Genomic DNA, 25,576 nt, shown 5'->3' with positions numbered 1-25,576 from the left:
AATCTTTCTTTGACTATACCATCCACCTCATAGTACTACGCATGCAGTTAATTCTCGTAGCCATGCTTTTTCTTTTGTCATGTTCAATACTATACAGTTTTCTAGATGTGTTATTCCTGCTGTAACCACACCGTAGTGCTCTTCCTAATTCTGTAGGTGAACCGTTGGAACTTCAGAAGTTCAAAATTCTTTCAAGTGCATTGCTGACTTATTTGTTACTTATCGTAATTATATTAATTTTGGCTTGTAGCCTTCAGCTTTACCAAACAGGCTTATAACGTGGCTTGTAATAATAATAATAATAATAATAATAATAATAATAATAATAATAATAATAATAATAATAATAATGCTGCCTCAACGCAGGTTTAATTGAACACAGAATACCGTGAGAACTTTCTCTGACATGAAAAAGAGTTTATACACACTTACAGAATACCATTACTGGTGCATTTTACTTAAAGAAATACTTATCTATGCACAAAGAGTACTTTTAATGCCGTGTCTCTGCTGTGAAGGTAGGTAGTTGCATGACTAAATTGTAGGGAGAATATTAGACCATCATTCATCACATACCTTAGGAAATTCACTTGATGGAAGACCGAAGGAAAATTTCAAAACATTTAAATTCACCAAATTAACATGACGCTTTTGCATAAGGATATCTAATATACAAACGCCGTTACAGCTATACTCTTGCATTTTGACAAAGGCTAAATGCTTTAAAACACATAGGCTAACTTTCTCGATTTTATTTTATTTGCATCAAGACTTGTTGAATTGGCAGACAAAGGCCTTTACCACATATTTTTCCTGCCAGTACTATATACTTATGAGCTCTTTATAATTTTAACTTGAGTTTGTCCGTAAATGAATCAGTAATGTACCTAAAAATAATGAAATCCATTTGGGAGTAATTTTAAACCGGTCACCCATGATTTTACCATTTTCTATGAAGGAAATTGTATAGTTTTCTATGTTATTTTACAAGGTAAGCTATGGCGTACAGTTGTAACGCGTACTGCCAGATCGTGTACTTCACCTCAAGTAAATGTATTTTAAATCAAGAACGTTTTCAGTGACTCCAGTCTCATGCCTTACTTCTAGATTTATTTGCCAGTGTAGAATATGTAACCTGTTTAGGGGTGATTTTTTTAATATATGCGATTTGATTCTTTGTCATGTCTTGTGTTATAGTGTCTGACACTAAAACATCGGTTATATGTTTGATGATTAAGTTTGTATCTCTTGCATAGATGCGGACGTATATCTTGCACAGGCACACACACACACACACACACATATGTAATGTGTCTGCATATATATATATATATATATATATATATATATATATATATATATATATATATATATATATATGCGTGTGTGTGTGTGTATGTATGTATGTGTGCTGTGGAATTTGAATGTGATAGTTCCAGCTGTTGTTTTTCTTTGGGGCCACTCCGTATCGGGAGAAACAAATTATTTTTGAAAAAATATATATGGAATGTATAATCTTGTATTAAATGAAGTTCATAACAACTTGGCTGTTAGTAATTTTCTTCTTGATTGCCTCGTAATTGTAGAAAAGGCAACAAGTCTGATTCAATTTTAAGCCTTCTCTGTTATGCCTTCCTTATTATTCTCATAGACACCCCAGTTTGATGTAAGTTATTAAACCTTTACACCAGTTTTTACAGGATTGTATTTTTGAGTCTGTTGAAATATTCGTTTCTTATTTCATCCGATTTTGATTTCACTCATTAGCTCCGTATTTTCCTATTTTAACGTGTGGGTATTATATTCAATAGAACCCTTAATCTTGGTGTCCGTGAAAATAGATATACAGTTTCAAAGGCCGTCAGGGGTTTATAATGTAACTGGCTTGATTGTCTTGTTAGCTTAAGATGACGTTGCTTCAGACACCCAACTCTTCATTTGTCCTGTTATTTTTATTTTCTCTTGTTACTTTCTTGTATTTGTTCATCCTCCAGCTTTATTCATTCATTGGTACATAACTACTTAAAATGTAAACCCGGAAAAACTTGCTATTTTGAAAATAGCCTTGGAAATTAAGTGATTTTTCATAGTGTATTCAATGGTCAAATGACGTAAAACTGATTTCAGCCAATGGGTGGATAGCTTGCAGTCCTGCCGATAAAAGCACAAGGTTTTACCCAATAAGAGAAGTCGATAGAGAAAACTGGCCATGTTGTAGGTCTCTGATTGGTTAAGTTAACCTACAGTCCACAGTTCTGAAAATGAAAATCTCAGTAGTGAAGCCATGTTTGTTGAGGTGTGAACGCTGGGAAATTTTTGGATTATTATTTATACGCGATTCGCTACAAAATACTGTAAGTAATTGTGCATTTTGATTTATTGAAGGTATGTTCTGGTTATTAGGGGAATTGTTATAGGCATTCAGTAGTAATGTGCACAATACCCAGTGCACTAATGTGTGTACAGTGAAATGGTCTTAGACTAGGGTATCCAGGCCGCAAAGTTGGTTTAGACTAGCTGGTAAAATTCTAGTGTTTCACATTAAATAAAAAAGCCATAACAACGGTAATAAGGTCCAAACTGGAATAATTCGCAAAATTTGTTTTAGCTATTTCGTCAGGTCATATACCCTGAACGGTTCTCTATGCGATTAGCTTGCAGAAGGTGGCAAGTGCTTGGAGGTTCTGTAGTTTTTTTTTTTTTTTAATTTGTTGTTGGGAGGGACATGAGAATTTTTTTTACAGGTGGCAGTAGTTAGGACATAAAGTTGTGGTTAGGGCCAATATGGCCTAGCCTTTTGTAGCTCATTTTTGAGGTGTATCATAAATGTAGGCCTACCTAAATACGTACATAGGCACTGTCCAAAGGGCTCTTTTAAAACCGAGTAAATCAAAGAAACGTGATTAGTCGTGATTCATCAGATAAATTTGAGAAATCGAAGTGATTTCTACGGTAACCAGTTAAGCATTCGAGAAAGTACGGTTGATTCTCTTAACATTTCTAGGATGTGGTTCAGCGCTTTTCCACCAGAAATGTTCAGCCATGTGTCCGGGGGAGGGGGTCGCGTGACTGGGAACGAGTAATCAGTATTTCTTCAAGATTTTACCATATTAATTGAACGAGGGTTACCTCGACGCGGTAATCCTCAAAACACGGGGGCAAACCATTAGAAACTGGCAGTCAGGTGGTTTTTCAACTCGTTCAGTTGCGTTAGTTTTAATCGTATTTATTCCCTTGAAAGTTTTTGCGCTGAATTCAGAAAATTATTGGAACTTTTACAGACACCAAAAATAAACTGGTTTTATTTAATAATAAATTCTCCGCTTTTATTATCCGTAAGTTGTCACACTCGTATAGTGCCACCGTATTTCAAAAGGGTTTTTATACAAGAAGGCGGCTAATAATGATGATGATATAGCAAGTTGTGTCGTAATGCTTAAAGAACAAGATCGGTAAGTCAGATGCTTTAAACAGGAAATCGTACTCCATTTGGCGATAGGTATATGGGTCTGGAGCTTTTATGTATAAACGACCAAATTGGTTTATAATCCAACAGTTATTTCATATCGTTTTGTCAGGTCACTAAACATTTTCTCTCGGAAGCCTGTAGTGGGGGTATAGCTTGTCTTATTTTCGTAGTGAAAGACTGCGGAAAACGAAGATTGCCATCACGAAAAGTACGGTTAAAGTCACAGGTTTTGGAGACTACCTAGGCCTAACCGCCTAGGTTGCGTAAAATCATTTGTGTAGTGACATATGTAATTTTAAGCCACAGAAACCTCCTGAGGGAGACCGGGAGGTTCAGTGAGGAAGAGATGTAGAGGAAGGAATCTCTCTCTCTCTCTCTCTCTCTCTCTCTCTCTCTCTCTCTCTCTCTCTCTCTCTCTCTCTCTCTGAAATAACTTGAAATGATTGTATGATTAAGTTTCTGTACATTATTGTTCTTGCTTTACTTGAGTATGTTCATTTGTCGCCCAAGTTGTTTTATACTTTATATTGGCGTTTGTTTACTAATGGGATTGCGTTTATTTCACTTGTGTTAGTTTTAGTGTTCATTCTCATTATATAGCAAGTTTTGCCAGAATTTCACTCGATTGCATTCAGCCCGAACTACCCAGTCTCAAATTTACTGTTACAGAGATATTTTTATCTCGCTGCATTGTGGATAAGGACGGCTAGCATATTTTCGACTTCCTTTGTTTTCATCGCTAAGTGTCGATATACGTGGGCAACGCTGAAACCTGGTGGTTCTTTTGATCTAAGTTTCTCTAGTTAGTGTGGCATTTTGGAGTTCAGGCATTGCTTAAAAAAAGAAAGAAAAAAATCTTAGATACGGCTCTTTTGATAATGGTTCCTTTGGTACGTTTATGTAGGCCTTTTACCTTGGATTATTTCAGCTCTCCGAGTATATTGCAAAACATGCGAAATGTTTTTAGCGAGTGTTATGTTTCAGACTTTCATTTCTGTAGCAGCTTAGTCGTTTTAAAGTCACTGGACTACACTGCTACATTTGGTGCATTAATTGCTTTATCCATTGGCTAATTGGCCAAACAACTATAGGTATTTGCACCAGACCCCCTAGGTTTTTTGCAAATTTTGATAGTGCTAGTATTGTGATAGTCAGGTTCATTATTTATACCTCCTACTTAGCCATGGCAATTACCATATATAATTATGTTGATACAAATTACAGATCCTCTCGCTTATTCCGTAATGTCTACTTAGGGAAGACAAAGTTCTGAACAGCATCCAAAGCAAGTGGTAAGATTTTCTACCTGCTGGGAGTTCCTAGTCATTCCTTGAGTTGGGTGTTATTCAGTGATATTCAGGTCTTTTCTGGGCATCAGATTTTACTTAACATACTTTCAAATAATGTTTTTTGCGATGCCCTCCGTGTTGACAGATTTTATACAGGACAATGATACGTATTGGGACTCTGGTACCAGTAGATACCGCACAAATGATTTGTACTTTTCACCAAACATTTGCAGTTCCTTTATAAAAATTAGGGCTTTCTGAAATTTGCTGGTCATCAGACGTTAATTGCAGTGATCTGTTCTGACATAATTTGAGTTGCTACATTTCTTTGGGTGTTGTGCTTATTTTGCATGTATCCCACTCCAGTGGTCTCTTGATTCCATTATGTTGAACGGTGGTTCCATTATGCAGAATGGTGTTGCAGATCAGCTCAAGGGGAGTGTTTGAGTCGTACTGCTTCACCTTTTTAGTAATAAACTTTATTCTTTTAAGAGGCAGGGCAATTGCTCTATGGTTAAATCCCTCCTCCCCCCACTCTCTCTCTCTCTCCTCTCTCTCTCTCTCTCTCTCTCTCTCTCTCTCTCTCTCTCTCTCTCTCTCTCTCTCACTCACCTCATAGAGCGCAGTGTATGCATCAGTATAAGGTGTTTGCAGAGTCCCTTATTTCCACTTTTTTGGTCTTTGCATCCATTCTTAGTTCCTCTCGTCCATCTTTGTCCAATTTTATATACTTCTACTTGAGGCAACTGTGAGGTTTTCTGTGTTTCACCTTTGGATTTCTCTAATTTACTCTCCAACCACTCCAACTCAGTTTTCGTTGGCTTAAGCCCTGAATGACAAAGTGCCCAAGTGCTTGTTTTATAGTCTTAAATGTTGTAATTTATTTTTCTTTTCATTGTTCTTGAGTTAGTCATGATGTTCCCAGTCCTATTGGCTTTTACTCCTTAATGAGAAAAAGCTGATGTTTTTAAAAGATTCAGATGCATCCATGTTTCAGAATTTTAGGAATGTATATTAATTTTACACATGCATAGTGGTTATTAAACGTGGAGTTAACAATGTATAAGGGGTAATAAAGATTTGGCTTGAATCTTCATTTAATGTTAATTTCTTGTTTTTACGTATGACATTTTATCCAAAAGGCAACTTCATTGCACAGGTGTGGCGAAAGTACACACTTCTATGGTCGTAAAATGATACTGATTTTTTTTATTAATGCTTAGTGCAGTAAAAACAAAAGCTCTTAAGTAGGATGTCAGTGTTGACATATTCCAAGTTAATGCCATTGTTGCAGTTTGAACTAATTTTGACTTATCTGACAGGTTCTACCCTACAAGTTCCAAAGATGACAGGATTTCCATCTGAGAAATGGTGAGTGTTCAGGTGTTGTTAATTTTGTTTTATCTAGAGATCTTGTAAATCTTGGAAACTTTGTTTTTCTATTTCCGTGCTCAACATAAATTTAATAACGTATTCCCAAAAGTTCTTCTGTATTTCGATTTTATTCTCCCAGTATCTTTATTCATATAAAAATCTGATTATGTAGTACTGCTATTAAGAAACTTCTTGGTTTTTACTTGATTTTTAATATATCTTACGGAAGGTTTGGAGTCAATTATACCTGGCACGTAGGGTTGATTACCATGTCTGTCTAAAGAATTTAGGAAAATAATGGTTGATATGATTTGAATAGGTTCAGTGGCTGTTGTGCATTTAGGTGAAACTTGATATCATCCTTGTAGCCTGTAGGTGCTAGTATTTTTTAATCTACGATTCAAGATTAGGCTATGAATTTGGTATAGGAAACATTGAAAGGAAAAAATTAGTAGCCGTGTATGAAATATAGTACAACAAAACTGATACCCTGGCCAGTGTACAAGTCGTCAAAGTCAGTTGTTTTGAGACATGAGAGGTTAAGTACACTAATTCTGAGGTTAAACTAATACTGTATATGTAACCAGAGATAGTGCATTGTATAATAATGTAAAAAGCTTAAAAGTTACTTCTGATCACCTATCTCTTTCCCTGCCTGTCTTTAGTCAGAGCTTGTAGGTCTTCACCTCGTAAATGACCCATTGCACATATTAATTCAGCTACCAAGTATGTCTTTTCTATAACCTTTTCCCGATATCACCCTCAAATACGGCTGCTGCTACCTTTTGTGTGCATTCTTTCAGCAGTTTACACTAGCCAATTTTTTTGCAGTAATTGCTCAAAGTTTATATAATACTTTTTTGCTAATTCATTTTTCAGTTTCCTTGTTTATCTTTTGACTGGCTCTTTCTAATCGCCTTTCTGTCTCTTAATTTTAAATACAATGGTACTTGAATGTAGAGATATTCAAGACAAGGCCTTAAACTTTTGTCCTTTTTAGCGTTTATTTCGAGTTCACTCTTGCATCTTTTGATATAAACCAGAACTTCTTCCTCAGATTCTGCTGTTTTGTACCTTCATCGGCATAAGGCAGCTCCTAGGTGCCTCCCTTGTAGCCATTGCTTTGTTAACCAACAAAGGACTTTCGACTGGTACTTGATGGAACACTTAACATTAATCCACAGTTCACTCAAGATAAGGCACAAGGGGTTAGTTGGGGTTAACTGTAGCTGTTGGAAGAAACAGGTCTAAGCATAAGGTATTTGATCAGGAGTACTTATGGATTTCTGTGAGCATGTGAAGGCCCTGCACCTTTTTGGAAGAAACAGACCTAAGCATAAGGGAGTTGATCAGGAGTCCTTGGGGATTTCTGTGGGCATGTGAAGGCCCTGCGCTGAGCTGGTGAATGTGAAGCAAGCTTTATTTAAACTTCTCATAGTGAAGGTAACAAGGCTATGCTTGACACTGCATCTCTCTCCTCTTTATGCTTCCAGTGGTTAAAAATTAACCTACCCTTCCCTCTTCCTCTATCTTTAGAGGGATGCTGAGGACCCTACTGTGATTGTTTGCTTCGTGAGGACCTGGAGGTATTTCATTTCATTGTATGGTTTCGGAGTGCAAGATTTGTAACACACCTAGTTCATATGTTGGCTACTTGCAAAAATTCTGGGCTCTGTTTTTAACTTGTGGTATATTTTTGTCGTAAGCATGCTCTCTCTCTCTCTCTCTCTCTCTCTCTCTCTCTCTCTCTCTCTCTCTCTCTCTCTCTCTCTCTCTCTGGCGTATATATTAGTGATGTAGCGTTTTCCAAGTATTAGTTCTCTCTTCTTGTCATTCTAGACTAATTACTTTGGCGAGTTAAGTGTAGCATTTACTCGTAGGTCTTAGTAATTCTTGCAGGGTTAAGACGTTCGTACCAAGTTCTTTTAAGAAGTTAGATATTATCGTTTAGTTTTGTGTACTTAGGTCAATGAAATATTTTAAAATGCTTTCAAAATTTTTGATTTTTTACGTTCCCGTATAGGCAAAAATTAGGTCATTCTGAGTTTTGAATGAATTTTGGCTCATTTTAAGAGTTCCATATCAACGTGTATCAGAATATTTATCGTTATCTTGTCTTAATAACCCGTGCCTTAAGATGGTTTGATATTGATCAAGTTATATTAACTATTGATTTCAACAGCTAGGCAGTTAAGCTTGCTTAAACGCATAGACCAAGATTTGTCTCAACGTTGCTTCGAATTTTCAGATTTATCCAGTTATCTGATTTGCTTATGCTTTAATAATGTACTTACCAGATCTCCAGCTCCATATGTATACCTTAGTAATCATGACATACAAAAACGATTGTTAATTATAATAAAGTATTTTGGCTCAATTTCCAGTAATAAGACTATACAGCAGTAGTTAGGATGTAAGGTGGTACCATTCTCTGTGAAGCCCTAAACTACTAAAGAAAACGGAGAAAAATCTGTGGGAAACTTTCATGTGTTTTCGTTTTCTCTGGTGGAAGGGCTTAATAGAAAACGGGACCTCTTGGGTCCTAGGCTACTGTACCGTTTTTGTGTTTGTTTCAGGCAATTGAGTAAAATTGCGTTCATATTGTAGTTAACAAAAGCATATGTATATACATACGTATGTCATGACTTAGCATACATACGAATGAAACTTAAGCTTTAATAAAAAACAGTAATAAATCAAGAGTATGTAAGATAGATAAGGAAAAAATGGTTAGTGGCCACGTAAGTCATTTGATATGGGCATTTTGGTAAGCTTTATCTACCCCGCTTTTGAAACCATTTCTAATAACTTGACCAGTATCAAACTTTATTAAGATCGGTTAATTCATTCTTATAATCAAACTTTATAAAGACCGTTCTTATAGCCTTTGCACAAGAGCCTTTCCAATGTTCCAAGACGTTTAATATACGAGTTACATAATACGATAGTGTATACCCATTAGGTGTTCTCATATCTATTTTCTCTTTTTCAGGTATATCTAGTTATTGATGAAGTGGATTTTATGAGAAACAAGAGGGCGTGGAGAGTGGCAAGAGGATTACTGGAAAACCCTAGATAAGAAAAGTTAGGAGAAACAAGAGGACGTGGAAAGTGGCAAGAGGATTTGCTGGAAAACCCTGGATAAGAAAAATTAGGAGAAACAAGAGGACGTGGGGTGTGGCAAGAGGATTTGCTGGAAAACCTTGGGTAAGAAAAATTAGGAGAAACAAGAGGACGTGGGGAGTGGCAAGAGGATTACTGGAAAACCCAAGTAAAGAAAATTATGCAGCCGGTCATCCAGGGCAAGAGGACTTTTTGGTAAGAAAAATTCTGGAGAAACAAGAACTTTTGCAAGTTTATTTATTTTTTTTTTTTTAAGAAAAATTAGGAGAAACTGACGGGGATTTGCCCGGAATGGATTATGAAAACTCCTAGATATTTTTACAAGAGGACTGGGGAGGGCAAGAGGACTTTTGAAAACCTGGACTAAGAATTTCGGGAAACAAGAGGACGGGGATTTTATTACTGTAAAACCCTGATAAGAATTTTTATATAAACATAGGGAGTGGCAAAGAGGATTACTGGAGAAGTTTGAAAATTATGCAGCTTGTCATCCAGGGCAGTTTAGTTTTTTGGTTAAAAGTTTATACTAACTTTTGTAGATTTTATTTTTTTTTTTTGGATTTAAGAAATTTATTATGTAATATTTTTTACCAGAATTTTCACAATTTACCTGAGTTTTCCGGAAATAAAAATTTTATTGTCAGTTGTATTTTATATAAACATAGGCAGTAAAGGAGAAGTTTGCTAGATTAGCGATCACGTTTATTTAAGTTTATACACGTAAATTTTTGAAGAAATTTACATAATATAATTTACCAGAAAATTCACAATTTACCAGTTTTCTGGAAATCAGTTATTGTCGTCAACCAGTCTTCCATACTCACTACATCCTTGGTAATTTTATTTCTTCTGTACTGCTGCACGTCCCCTATATCAATGGTTGTATTCTCTTCTGTACTACATCGTTGGTAACTTTTCTTCTGCTCTGCTACACGTCCCCTACATTTATTGTATTCTCTTCTGTACTGCTGCACTTTCCTTACATCAGAAGTTCTCTTTTGTACTGCTACACGTTCCTGTATCAATGGTAACCTCTTCACTGCTGCACGCCCCCTCTATCACAGTGGTACCCGATCTCCTGGAGATAAAATGAATCAAAAGTGAGACTAAAAAACAAAACACGAGGAAAAAACTGCAAAAGATACATTACTACGCCTAACATATAATAGGCTAAGGTAAGCGTGTGCTTTTAAATTTTCATAAGCCCAACGAAATAGTTAAAAAAAAAAAAAAACTGCCGATTATTTTATCCCCTAGTTGAAAATCTCACATGGGGTCAAGTTATATAAAGTGCTATTATACATCATATTTCAATTAACAAGAAAATGCTGATGCAAAACTCTCACAATAGGTGAGGAAAAGCTCTGATCTCTCGGCTACTTTTTCTATTGAATCACATTGGAAAATAGCGAGATGCAGCAGGTAAGAAAACAAATAACCCAAGAAACTGCAGATGAAAATGGAAAGAACGACGAAAATAGAACACGCCAGAATACTGATGAACTGTAAGCAACTGTACTGATGAATGAGGTAAAGGAAGGAACAAAGTAGGATAAAAAGTGCAGTATAGTACAGAACACTGAAGAGGAAATGTACTGAAGAGCAGAAAAGAATGGCAAGAAAAAAAATGAAACTAAGCCACAACAAAAGGATGAGGCTGATTAAAATCATTCTCACGATACCATATCACCCAGAGAAGGGGAAATCGTGTATTAACTGCCCACCATAACTGCAAGCCACCATAGTTGCAAGAACATAGACATGGGATTCACAACGAATATAAAATCACTGACAAACGAAAATTAAAATTAAAAAGCAAGCCCATGGACCCGAGAGAATCAAGCCTGAATTTTACAGAGCTATAAGTAAAAGTGAAATGTTTGCCAAGACCGTGACAAGTAGGTGGACAGCACAAGATAGAAGCCGTGGAGAAATCATATATAATTACGACATCTAAAACGAGCTCACTAAAGCCTGGTGACCCAAGAGCCATTGCATTAACTAGTGTCATATATAAACTTCGTGAGCTTAAAAGGCCAATTGCTTAAAGAACGTATTAGAAAAAATAGAAGAAAAATAAGAATGTGACAAAAATCAAAATCAAAATATATTTCGATACTCACACAAAATAAAAGAAACTGATCGAATACTTGCCACCACCACCTTATCAGACATAGCAAAATTATGCAGTAAGCTGATAAGGAAAGAGTAAGGAGTCGCCGCCAATAGGTCAAACTCCATAATCCTATATATGAAAGGCTAAACTGCCTGCCCCTGCAGGGTAGATAGTGTTTTAATACAGAAGGCACCACTCAAGTGATGTGGAGAAGGAAAATCACTGACTAATTCTTTGCTAATATGTTACAAATGTAACAACAAAAGACAGAACAGCTATATATGAACTGAGGGTAGAAGAGTAACAGCATACCATTCTATACCACACAGATCCCTTTAATGCCATCCTATACCAAGCAATCCTTTTATACCACCATTCTATACCACGTAGACCCTTTTAGTTAAAGAATTCCTAGTTTCTTCGACAGCCGTGCCTACTTTTTAATGAATTACAGTATGAAGGCTTAGATGCAAGATGACAAGGATGAATCTTCAGGCCAAATAATTCACGACAATTAAAGAAAATGGCTTTAACCCACTGAAACTCCTTCCCAAGAATCGAAATCAAACGAGGTTATCATGTTCACTCTACTGAAGAAGGTAACTTGAAATGGAGTAAGGAAAGACACACCAGAAATACTCCTACCCTTCGTAAATATAAATCTCCAGTTCCTAACTTGGTATTTGGCTAATGAATTCGGCATTAAAGTTGATTTGCCACTCTGTTTGTAAAACAAGAACTTGGAATAACACACAGGCACTTCAAAGCCACAGCTAATGCTTTAGGTGGGAGATTTCGACGCAAAGGGGATTTCATTCTTGAATAAAAAAAGAAAAATGTTTATATCTTAATACCACCTCCCCTTTGGTTGTCAGTTATCCTGGATGATCCTAAATGATTTACCAAACTTTTTTTTAAGTCTGCAATATCATCGGATTAATGTCAGATTTCCCCTGTATAGAGTTAAGGCGTGTAATGAGTTCTTACTCTATTGTATTTTGTGAATTGTATGCTAACTTCCCTTTAGTGAAGGGAAATACCATTATTTTGATTTCAGTACGATACCAGCTACTTTCCAATCTAATACCGAAGTATCGGGTACCCATGACAAATTATCATATTCATTGTTGCATTCAAAATCAGTTATTGTGAGCGCTTTACAGGATAATTACCGCCTATAGAAAAGTTACTCGATATTTATGCCAAGATCAGGGCGACCGATTTATTAGTTATATAGCAACTTCCCCTATCTATGCCCTGTATGCCGAGCATTGTTTAGAGATAGAGCATTCTCGAGACAATCACATTGAACCAAGTCTGATATCCAGGCAGGTGAAATACCTTTTGGACTAAAGTGTTTTTACTTGTAACACATTCTTCCCTTTTCACCTAAGTGTATTTTAGGTATCAGTGTCACTGCCTTAGAATCGCTTACCATGGAGACTAAATTAAAGAAAGGCTTAAGCAAATACTCCTGTTACCATGGTGAAACAGTCAACAGGTATTCTCCTTCTCTCAAAGACTAATTTCCCTATCTCTGGATGTTATGAAAAGAAACAGTAAATTGTACATTGAAAAATACAGTAAATACTGTCTTGAAAATGTAATCTATTCCGTCTAGTACGTGTAAAAATTACAAGCTGCACTTTTGCAATACCATGACTAAATTCTTGAACCCTAGATGATGTATAGCATTTACCATGCTCACCCATTTATCTACCCCAAATTCAGCCATCTTTTAAGTAATGATTTAGAAAGAAATTGAACATTAGTGTTTTGAAGCTGTCTTAAAAGTACCATAGGAGTCGTTTGTGATTACTCTGGATGTAAGATAAATGCATCCAAGATTTTTGTTTGCTCGACATCTGATCCTGAACAAGTCTGAATCTATTAAGAAGTCCAGACTTTGTATCTAGGTATACATGGAGACAGATTGACATTTTACAGAAATTAAAAGAACTTTTTTTTTTTTTTTTTAGATCAGGTATGTCATTGGCTGATTAAGTCTTTAATTTCCAAGAGGAGATCTTATTTTTCTGAGCTTCGATTTTGGTACAATGTTTTGTTACGTATCTCTCAAAACTTCAGGTTTCTAATTAACATGATTATGATTAGAACTGCTCTAATAATCAGCGTTAGCGTCATCCAATAATCATTGCTATTAGTATGCCTACGATTTTAATAAAAACTGCAGGGGAATATAAAGCACAGACTAAGTAAACTATGAAAATGTTTCAAGATTTCTGAAGAACTACACCAAATGACAACCACATATCTTTCACTGATAAATTGTACATTTCGTGCATTGAGACAGATTTTGCTTGCTCAGTCTTGCTTCATGCCAGCACAGAACTTTACAGAGTTACAGTTTCCTGAAATGTACGATACTGGCACTGATATTTAAAGGACTTTGTAATTTTGTGAGATTTGAACCCAGCGCTGGGGCTCGGGGGCTACCCCCTTTCTTAGGGTTTCTACCCAAACTAAGTTAAAGAGCTAGCCAGACAGGCCTCTATCTTATTAGATCCTTGACGATAAGAGCCCTAATTACACTATTCTTCTATACCCGAATTATTATTACATCTCTCACCCTAAAATCACCGAAAATAGCAACATTCAAACCATCTCACTCCCAGAGAATAGCAGTTTAGCCTAATTAACCTGACACCAGTTTTATTCCCCCTGGCCCTTATACTTCAATTCTAAGGTTTTAAGTTAAACTAGTAGGCCTGTAAGTGCCGAAAATCTGTGGACTTTACGTTAGAGCCACGTACAGCGATAGTGCTCATGGAATTGATTGTGGTAGTTGAATTTATGGAACTATTACTGCTTGCAGTGGTAAACCATAATTTACATTATGTGACATTCAGTGGTGCTCATTTAACATAGTGCTGGAACAATGGCTGTGCTGCTATCTTTGCAATAGTCGTAGTTAGTCGATTCTGTCAAGTGCGTTAAGGTAATACCTTCAGATTAAAGATTTTCATCATCCCTTCCTAGAGGGGCTTAAGAATTTCACCTTGCTGAAATGACAGGTACAGTATCCATCTACTTTATCTTCGTGTGAACTTTGGTCACAAATCCATTCCAGACCATTACAGTATATATATATATATGTATATATATATATATATATATATTATTTCAATGAATAACCTCAATTCTGATGTGAAAGAAGCCGAAATGAAGTGATATGCTTTCAGAATTCTATCAGACTATACAAGCTTCAATCAGTACCCTGTCTTACGTTCAGGTTTGCATGAAACTCATCTCCCTGACTGCTTTGTGTAAGTGATACTTGATATATCGCATGATAACATTTTTCTTTTCCAGAAACCATACAAAACTCTACGTTCCTAACAATGACTTTTATGCTGCATTTGATTCTTAATGCTATAATTGATATAAGATACATGATATTCAAACCTGTGCACTTGGTGTCTTCCACACCACCCAAGCACTAGAATAAGTGCATGAAGTGATTAATATTCCTAGATTCTACAACATTTTGTCAAGACCAAAGTAGTCCTCTCACGATTTTTATAGTCATGATACCGATGGATCTACAGTCTGCATACAGTGCTTTATTTCAGCAAGATAAACACAAGACAACCAAGCACTGTACTGTATACTAAGCTAGTTACAATAAATGTGCTGATTTAATCATTCTTCCCATTCTAGGAACCTCACAACCAAGTAGTACACAACTCCCAGTTTCACAAAAACCATGTGCCTCCTAATTTACTTTGTATCATTCTACAACCCCACAGAAAATACCTAGCGTTCAAGCCATGTTACCACCTGTCCACAAAGATTCAAGAATTTACTACTTTACCCAAATCCAACATGACATACGAGTAAGTAGAGTCTGGTCATAAACTAGAACAGTTTTCGTTAATGTCCACCTTATATTATCACTATTTTAAGCCATGCATGCAATGTATACAGCTTTTCAAATATGAAACAAGCTATGTTGTCAATAAGGTATCCTGCTGATTAAGTACAAGGTATGGCTGGAGTACTTGACCTGGGCACTAATTTTAAATCATACTTTTCTGCCCTGATGAAATGTGGTGGTTATTATATTCGCTCTCGCTTTATTTGCAATACTCCAGTTATGTTCTATTTCTGTTGGTCATAAAATTCTGGTCTACTATATAAAAATCAATTTACCTCTGCCAACGACTTATCTCCGAGACCCTGTGCAGTATTTTAATTTCGGTAGGTTTCAAAAAGATCCTGACAATTTGGTAGAACTTAAGGATACATTGTGTAGAACAGGGGCTGGCCAGTCCCCAGTAGTTTTCCTTATTACATACTTGTCAACTTTCAATGATTCAGAGCTTTATAAGTCACCAGTTTTATGGACTGCACAGTAGATAAATTTCTTCATGCCTTTATCTGATAACATCGTCTCAGAAGGGAGAATCTTAACTTTGGTGATTTTTGAAAAAGAATTTTAACTTAATAGTCAAGTGGTCCACAGTTTTACGTTAAAACTCATTAAAATATTTCATTAGTTACGCACAACACTGTGTAACGGGTCATGTACACTTTTTCCAATTGTCACTGCAAATTGAGAGAACCTTGCAAATATTTTATATGGACATGTGCACATTATTGGCTGTAAGGTCCAATTCTGAAACGGCTTCCAATAAACACTATCACAAGCTAAGCTACAACCCTAGATGGAAAAGCAACACACCTCAAGCATGAGGGCCCCAACACGGAAAGCTGTCCAGCGAACGGGAAATTGAGTGGTAATTAATAAACAATGAAGAAATATAGAGAAATCACAGGAATTTATGCATTCCGTTACTGACAAAGATCGAAATAAACAACCAGGCAATTTTATGTTATTTTTATTAATCCATACGGACAGCCAAGAGAATAATCAAAATGTTTGCAGGCCACGAAACAAAACACGAACTAGAGTCAACTTAAGCTCCAACATTGACTGCCAAGTTGCAGATCCCTGAGCACGAAATTGCAACTAAGGTGTTAAGGAGTTTGCACAAGATTTTCCTTCTTAGCCAGCGACATACAGGCAGTCCCCACCACTTCAGATTCTGTAACACAAATTCACGATTTTAATACAACTTGAAATTAGGAGACAAAAAAATTTGTAACAATTGTAAACTGAAGTGATCAAGTCTGCTAAGTTCCATAACATTCCGAGTCCCCCTTAAACACCCCGACACTTTCGGGTTACGTTATTATTGATATAATTTAAACCAGACGACTGAGCTAAAATCAGCGAGAGCCTCATCAAACATATTGATAGAAATTAGAACTGATTTTTTGTAACTGGTAGGAAAAATTGGGATGGTCGTGGTAACACTAGTAAAGAAAGAGGCATTGTATGCATTCATGCGAACGAGCGCATGCGTGTAAAACAGTAAAGTTATGAAGAAGCACGAACAAAAATGTCGTAACAAGTAAATCTTGGCGAAACGGCAGCTATACGGAAATTGTGCATAGGCATACAGGTCAAACTGCAAAATGGTAGCTGGGACAAATGAACCAAATGAAAATGTTTAAAGAATGTTTAAAAAGTTAAAAAAAACCTAATGCATTCCTAGCATATCACAGACGAAACGCAAAACAAGGGAAGGTAAACAGAAAAACGTAGCGGAATCCAGAACAACAATGGGCAGCTGATGAGAACAGTCGTATCAGGTTTTAGCAGAGGAGGAGGAGGAGGAGGAGGAGGAGGAGGAGGAGGAGGAGGAGGAGGAGGAGGAAACAAATGTTCCAGACAGCAGTGGGTCAGAAAAAGTGGGAAAGGTGTGGTAGGGGCAGAGGATAAGGTTATCAGGGAGAAGGACAAACAAATTGACGATAACGGAATAAGCTGGAAGCATTATACAAAGACCCAGTGATGATTAAGATCTAAAATCCAATTAGAATTTATGTAAACTTCATGATAACTGACACTACAATAGCCTTACAATGTCCACTATAACATTTAATAGTTTCAAGTCCAAATAAGTAGGGATGGCAAAAAAGTTGAGAATCAGGAAGTGTCCAAATATAAAACACAATGAAATAAACCCTCTATCAGAAATACGAAGCACGCAACACATTCCTTGATACGGGTAGTAAAGTGAATGGCAGAAATCCTCACATACCAAAGCCGAATTCGTAATTTTTACACTAGCAGCTTTCTTGGTTGAACTGATAATGATTCCGACTGCTACTTTCAAAACTAATTTGTCTTTCCTTAATGTTTATGAATTACTACCACTGAATGATGGATATTCTAACTGGGGCCAGTAATAGCATACTAGTTTTTGAAGTCTAGGACATACAAGGAGCCTCGTACAATAATTTCTAGACATGGAAAAGTTTCGTTCCATTCTTAAACAACTAATTCTGCAATAAATTACCCAACGTTACTTTGTTCTCGGCCACAAAACCTCAACGTTCCTAGGTCCTGAATTTCGAATTTTCATCATGCTATCAAATATAAATCCATTCTAAAAAATGTTGAATAATAATGAATGCTTACGGGTACTTGAAAGTTTGAGCGTCGTCAATACCCGGTGGCCAGTCTGAGCTTCAGGGAAGGTGAGCAATATCCTTAGGGTTGGGGCTACCACCTCTCGCATTACCCAGTATTACTTATGACGGCAAGGATACACTAATCAAATAATTATAAAATACAGTAAACTTCCCTTCTACTGTATATTGCGTTGCTGTTACATTTACCGCTGACATAAAAGTAAAGGTTCAAAGCACCATTGCAAAATCAGGACTGGAAACTAGATAAAAAACCGGTTACTCAGAACTGGAATCCCCTAAAAAACAGTCTTACTTCCGATTATACAAATCTGTAAGTATCCCTAGATAACTAAATGTGGATAATCCTCTATGCACCAAAATTGATATTGAAGACGGCATCCGAGTGCTTACCTTCAACCGTTGCAAAGATCACAGTCCAGACACTAACCACACCCACCAATGGCTCTCACTCTACTAAACTCTCCGGCTTCAAAGAATTTCTCTTGACCGGCCGGTCAGAGATCTCCTACCACCCCAACCCCCTCTTCGAGAAGGAGGAAAAAATGTACTAGGTTTTCTCATTGGCTAAATTTTGTATTGCATTCTCCTATTGGCTAGAAAGCAGAACGACTTCCCCACGCTAATATTCTCTTAAGGATCACCACCACCCACAAACAATTAATATATCAATTGGTTAAAGACTGTACGACTGAATGAAAACTAAACTTGATGCAACGCATTAAAGACACATCTAAAGTATGATGAAATGAATTCGGAAGAAAATGAAGGACAGCAAAGGAAGGCAGCACATTCTTCCTCAAAGCGAGACGTATTTTCCGGAACCCCAAAACTCAATATGTGTTTCTATTCTCATGAATATAAGGCGAATTAAACTGATTTAATAGCTAATCGTTTTTCAGGCTGGTGTGAATGAATGTTCGATTTCTGTTCGTCAACTTGAAATGGCAAGTGTGGTAGATGGGTATAAACACCGCTTCCTAATTATGGCTTAAAGGTATTTTCTGCATAAGTAGTTAGTCTCATTACCAATAAAAACTATGTGCTATGTATTACTGAATCAAGTTCGACAATTCATTACTTATAATTACTTTATACATGGTCCTTTTTGCTATATAATGCAGTATCGGCAACAATATCTAGGCTATCAGCCTATCTTGTATTTGGCGTAAATAGCTTTACTTACCACTGGTAAACTCCCATTTGTGATCGCTCAGCAGGGGCAACTTTGAAAAAATCTGAGCAAATATCATTGTACTTAATTTCAATAAGAAAGGCTGGTGACAAAAACTATAAAAAAAAAAAAAATTGACATACTGATGAGGAATCGTTATAAATTTTGAGTTACAGAAACTGTTACAGCTGCTGACGACACGTTTTGTTGGAATATAACTCTCTAGTCAGGAATCCCTGCTGTCTTTATAATTCTGAGACAATTAATCTCATGCACGCTCATATTTTTCGTGCTATTTTATTACAAAAATGCAAGCATAAAATTATAATAACCTGGAGTTATTTTTAATGCCAATGGTATCAGCCTCATATATTTTCACATAGTCCTATAGTTTATACATACTAGTTTTAATGTTAATATACAGTATTATAATTGTATTTCCTACTCTTAACATAAGGCTTGAGGGACAATTATCTATGTACTTGTACGCGTATGTGCTGAGCTTTTATGCACATCAAATTCAGAATTATCACTATTTACATTTCTTATGCCGTCATAATTATAGTCTAACTATTCTAACATGATGACAAATTCGTACACTAACACCAACGCGCAATAAGGCCACATAATTTCAGAAATTTCAAGATTTCCAGCAAATGCAGACAACACCGAGCAAAACGGCATAAATAAAGTGATATAACTTTCGTCACAGCCCGAGAATTAGGGTTTGTCTGTGTCTGTCCTTGATCTATTTGCTGTGGGCGCTAGTCTCAGGATGCCACGGGCGCGTTTTCTGTTGAGACTACCCATCTGATGCAATGAAAACGGTACGGCGTCATCCTTGTCTTCCTTTTGTGTGCCCCTCTCTCTTGTTGCCAGACCAGTTGCTTGTGCTTCCATAAACATGCCCTAGTACCTTCGAATTTCTCGAGGAATGCCCGTAGAAGGTGCTGAGGAAGGTTGAGAACTCGAGTTGCCTTGCATTCTTGTTATAGCTTGGGATAATACTCAAGGTTTAGTTTAACCTCAGGACAAACTTTCAAGAAAATCAATTTTGAGATGAGGTGCCAGTCTGAAAAAAATGCAAAAGCTGAAGTTATGATTAAGTGAATATACAGTATATACAGGGATACATAATTAAATAAGGATTTTTGTAGTCAGGTACTTCATAATTTAGACATTAATATTAAAACATATAAGTACATCTAAATTACAATGTATTATTACAAAAAATGAGTTTATAAATACATTAACACATCCTAAAAGTAGCATATAATTTTATAAGTATGATGATTTATTGTAAATTTAAAACCACGAATACAAATTTAATTTTCATTTAGTTTAAAAAAATGGCATTATATTTACATAATTGGATATTCATTAAACTGATAAAATGCAAAAGTCAAAAGATTGTACATTCATTGATAAATCAAATTAATTATCTGAGAAAATCACGTCTGAGTTGAAAAGTTGGTGATCATTTAATGTTTCACGGTTTAATAATCCGTCATTATTACCAATAAATTCTTAACAAGCTATAAAATTATTAAATGCATTGGGTTCGTTTTCATTTAATTTGATTTAGCGTAATTTCTTTGCCAACGTCACATTACGGTGTCGCTCTTTTGTTCCTGTCGAAATACCTCGTTTTCTGTCATGTCTCAAAGCTACAACTGATATTTAGCAAGCGCATTCTTCACTGGTGTTCTATATCATTATCATATCTTATATTGAATATATATGAGTAATTCATATTAATCTTAACATTAGTAAATGCAGCATATACTTTCTGGACGAAGTTAATGTTACTGAATCAATAGTTAAAAGTGATCGAAAAAACGGAGCCAGCTTCACTTTAACAGAAAACTTAAATTTTATGGGTGACTATTCTAGTAGGTAGTTATATATGAATTTTGGAGCAAATTTAAATTTGCAACAAAGACGAGAATATACTGAATAATCGGGTAAATGGACCTTGAAATGCAATAAAAATGATTCATGGCTAAATATTACATCCAAATATTCCATTCAGAGGACGGAAATAAGGAGAATAATTACTAAATAGATTAACTTGGTAGATTTGAAAGGACCATGAAAAAACTTTTCAAAATTATTTTTTCTTCTTCTGTTAGGCACTTATTGTTAGAAATTATATGAAAAAAAGAGAGAGAGAGAGAGAGAGAGAGAGAGAGAGAGAGAGAGAGAGAGAGAGAGAGAGAGAGAGAGAGAGAGAGAGAGAGAGAGAGAGAGAGAGAGAGTTACCAAGAACAAAATCTAGAAAGCGATTACCTAGCGTTTCTAACAACAAAGTGTTCGAATCCCCAGACTGTTGGCACCACTTATCAGCCCTGTGACTAAAGGGGCAAGAGGATATAAGAAGAAAGCAAGAGGAAACTAATAGGTTCCTTAATGAATACTTGAAAGGCTTTGTCATAAGCTGTAGCTGCATATGGAGGAACCCTTCCCCCCTAAAAAATGGAGGACTAAATTCAATTTCGAGATTCTTAGGAAATCGGACGAGAGCACCCATCTCGCATGAGAGATAACTGACGGACTGATAAATTTATACCATACATGACTTTTCAAGAAATGATGTTCCTTATGATAAAAGCTTTAAGCCGTATCACACAAGCCCATAGTTCACCCACTCAGGAAAATGAAATCCTATTTTAAGAACAACATTGTATCTTATGAGGACCCATTTTTTCCAGTGATTTATAAATACCACTGAATTTAAATGCAACTTCCCCTTGCGAACTCTAGAAGGAATCTGGTCAGCTGGATGAAAGAAGGAATAAAATAAACGAGAAAAACGAATGAACGATTTCACGCTCCAAACACAGAATGGGTCTACAAATTCAGTGAAAATAACAAAGAAGTAAAAAATGCGCCGAAGTTTCTTCGGCACAATCGAGTTTCTATACAGCCACTACAGCGTATAATCAAGGCCGCCGAAAATAGATTAATCTTTCGGTGGTCTCGGTATAATGCTGTATGAGCCGTGGTCCATGAAACTTTAAACACAGCCGGGTGGTGGCCTGTCCTACATCGTTACCAGAAGCACCATTATGGCTAAATTTAACCCTAAATAAAATACAAACTACTAAGGGTAGTGTCTGCTGCAATCTGGTATGTTTAATGATTAGAGGGTGGATGATCAACATACCAATTTGCAGCCCTCTAGCCTCAGCAGTTTTTAAGATCTGAGGGTGGACAGAAAAAGTGCGGACGGACAGACAAAGCCAGCGCAATAGTTTTATTTTACAGAAAACTAAAATCTGAATGTCAACAACCTAACAGCGATAGAATTCCTGGACCGAGAAATATAGGACATGCAGAGCCCTTTGAAGGACACCATTCCTACAAGAGCAATAAAGATACCAAGAGAGTTTGTGGGGTATTTCCGTAAGGATCCCGAAGGACAGTCCCCAAGGACCATTTCCCCGAGAAGTTGGGAGTAATTAACATCCTATCCTTTCTGATGCTATGTGTTGTTAATTGGCTGGAGGATCTTCTTCTCCTTCTCTTCTTCTTCTTCTTCTTCTTCTTCTTCTTCTTCTTCTTCTTCTTCTTCTTCTTCTTCTTCTTCTTCTTCAAAGAAAATGGGGGTTTATTGAAATTTAAGCCCTTTCATGATAATGAAATTTCCTAACTCATAGCAGCAGCAGTAAGAGTAGTAATAGTAACAGTAATAGTAACAGCAATAAAGGAAAAACAGCAGCATTGCGCAGATGTTAGGATGTTAGCAGTAGATATTTGCAGTAAATGAACAATATTTTGATAAAATGTCGTCAATAGCACCATCAGCAACTACGTAGCCGGTAGTAAGGATATATGGGCTGAGCGATGGAATAGTAATAGTAATTGTAATTAATTTGTAAAGTAGCAATGTTATTAATAGCAACAGTCTTTGAGCAGGCGCTATTTACGTCCTTAAGAACAACAATAGTAGGAAAGTGAGTTCTTACTACAATATTATGACTAAACTCATTAGTATAGATAACCTTACACTGCAAAACCTCCGTAAGGGTGGTAGTGCCTTCAGTGCACCTCATGGGGTGCACTGTAGGCATTACTAAAGGTTCTTTAAAGCGTCCTTGGCCCCTAGCTGCAACCCCTTTCATTCCTTTTACTGTACCTCCATTCATATAATCTTTCTTCCATCTTACTATCCACCTTCTTTAACAGTTATTTCATAGTGCAACTGGGAGGTTTTTCTCCTGTTACACCTTTGAAGTCCTCTACTCTCAGTTTCCCTTTCAGCGCTGAATGGCCTCATAGGTCCCAGTGCTGGGTCTTTGGCCTAAATAATATATATTCCATTCCATTCCTACGCTGCAAAACGACTGGTACCTTTTGCAATAATAAATTTTTCATAACGTCAAAAATCTTGTTTTAAATACTAAACAAGCTTTCGTGCCTAACAAAAGCGCTACAGAAGAAACGTTGGCACCATAGAATCTTTTGGAATCAGGTTGCTAGCCATATGCCCATCTTCACCCTGGCTGCGACCTACCACAGTCGACTTGCTGTCGAGTACATAATTCACAGCTCAGGCCAACAAAGAAACAACGGATTTCTTGAACCGTTTCTCCCTGATGAGATCGATCTCGAGGTCTCTTGCTGGTGAGGTCAGGTGTGGATGATATAATTATATGCTTATACAAACTTTAATATGCTGGTGTTTAAAATGAGCTTTGAATGAGAAGCATGAAGTCATCATTCTGATAACAGATGCTTATAGAGATCAAATAATAATTATATGAAGCTTCTGACACTAGGCATTATTCTAAACATCTGTTCCATTTTTAATAGCTCCTAATGTTTCTCATACTCTATTTGACATGTATCTTATTCGTGATGCTGAAGTAGAGACTTAAGATTAATTAATACAGTCATAAATTCAAAGCTAAGGACCTGTTTATCATTAGGGGAACTACGATTCATAAGTAATAAGATCCCATTTCATAATCCTTTTGAGTAACATCTTGAATATTACTCATAGCCTAATGGTTGGAAGGGGGTTGGGGGTGGGGAAGGGAAGGCTATGACTACACCCGTAAGGACACCTCTTCCCACATTACATGGCTTTGATATTGTGTTTCCTCGATTAACCAAACTTCGGATTTCTCTTTCTTCTGTTTTTCCAGATACTTATAACCTTCCTTTCCGTAGGAGGCGGGTTCATTCCCTCTTCCACTTTCCCTGTTTCTTTGTTTTATTTGTCCTGGGCTACAAAAAAGTATGAGGCTGCAAGTCCCATTGGAAACTGCTCTTTAAAATAACAAATGAAAAAATTTTGTAACCTACAAAAAAGGATACAAAAAAGATGTAATGGTTAGGTTAACGGACATAAGTCTTCACTAAAACTCCACAGAAAATAGAAAAGTCTTACTAATAATAAAAAAAGGAGAGGAAGGATAGGCAACAAAAAATAAAGTAAAGAAAACAATAAAAATTCGTGAGTAATGATTCCTGGCATATTCTAGTTTTTTTCCCCCAATCTCTGTAGGGGAGAGAGGCTTGATTTGCATCGCGTTGTCTGGGAAAAGTATTAGCATAAACATGAGAGAGAGAGAGAGAGAGAGAGAGAGAGAGAGAGAGAGAGAGAGAGAGAGAGAGATAATTCGTAAAAGACTGACAGAGGGGAAATAAAATATGAGAACGAAGAAAAAAATAAACACCACATTTTCAAGTAAGGAGGTCGCCCAATTCTTCAATATATCCGCTCGCATGTTTGCCTAGCCAAAAACAAACGCCAGTATCCCCTCACAGAGAGAGAGAGAGAGAGAGAGAGAGAGAGAGAGAAGGGAAAATAAAGCTGAAAGGGACTGATGAAAAGGGTTTCTGTCTCTCTCTCTCTCTCACCATGCCCCTGAGGCGATGGTCGCCGCATCAAGATAAGAAGAAGAAGAAGAAGAAGAAGAAGAAGAAGAAGAAGAAGAAGAAGAAGAAGAGTCCCAAGAACCAGCCAGAGGGACCCTCCTCCTCCTCCTCATCACATCTTTTGAACAAGTTTTTCTTTGTACGTTTGCGAGTTGGAGGTAGCAGGCGCCACCAGACGGTGTATCTGTTGGTACAAATTGCCAGATAAAAGTGTTAATAGAAAGATCGATCAGAGAAGAAGAAGAAGAAAGAAGAAGAAGAGGAAGAAGAAGAAGAAGAGGAAGAAGAAGAAGAGGAGGAAGAAGGTCTTCGGTGAGTGGAAGGGGCAGTTGACACAAACAGGTCAAGAGATAGATCGATATTTAGGATGACTGGAAGTTGGTAGATATATAGGATGGTGATGATGATGATGATGAGACGATAGTTCTATAGATGATGCACAGGAAGTGGAAGGTGATAATCACATAATTATAATTATATAATTCAATTTGAGCCGATTATATAACTAGCAAAGGAAGTGGAAGATGGTAATCACATAATTAAAATTATACGATTAAATCTTGGTAAATTATATAATTGATGTATGGGAAGTCGAAGGTGATCATCACACAATTATAATTATA

General features: G+C 36.6%; 2 long non-coding RNA genes across 3 annotated transcripts in view; one reads left to right on the top strand and one right to left on the bottom strand.

The window, feature by feature from the left end:
• The first annotated feature begins 2,223 nt into the window (after nt 1–2,223).
• On the top strand, nt 2,224–9,262 carry LOC136840060 (uncharacterized). The gene is made up of 3 exons (XR_010853522.1): nt 2,224–2,354; nt 6,081–6,129; nt 9,125–9,262. It is a non-coding gene; the product is annotated as an uncharacterized lncRNA (long non-coding RNA).
• An 896-nt stretch (nt 9,263–10,158) lies between these two features.
• The window catches only part of LOC136840055 (uncharacterized), a 273,512-nt gene continuing 258,094 nt past the window's right edge, over nt 10,159–25,576 (bottom strand). For both annotated transcript variants that reach the window (XR_010853521.1, XR_010853520.1), the window contains exons 7-8: nt 18,287–20,139; nt 10,159–10,333 (exon numbers count right to left, since the gene is read on the bottom strand). This is a non-coding gene — a long non-coding RNA (uncharacterized lncRNA). The remainder of the gene's footprint in view (nt 10,334–18,286; nt 20,140–25,576) is intronic.

This window comes from Macrobrachium rosenbergii, chromosome 7 (assembly GCF_040412425.1).
Source record: "Macrobrachium rosenbergii isolate ZJJX-2024 chromosome 7, ASM4041242v1, whole genome shotgun sequence".
Taxonomy (NCBI): Eukaryota; Metazoa; Arthropoda; class Malacostraca; order Decapoda; family Palaemonidae; genus Macrobrachium; species Macrobrachium rosenbergii.
Note: the sequence above shows the minus strand (reverse complement) of the source record. Positions and strands in the feature narration are given on the sequence as shown.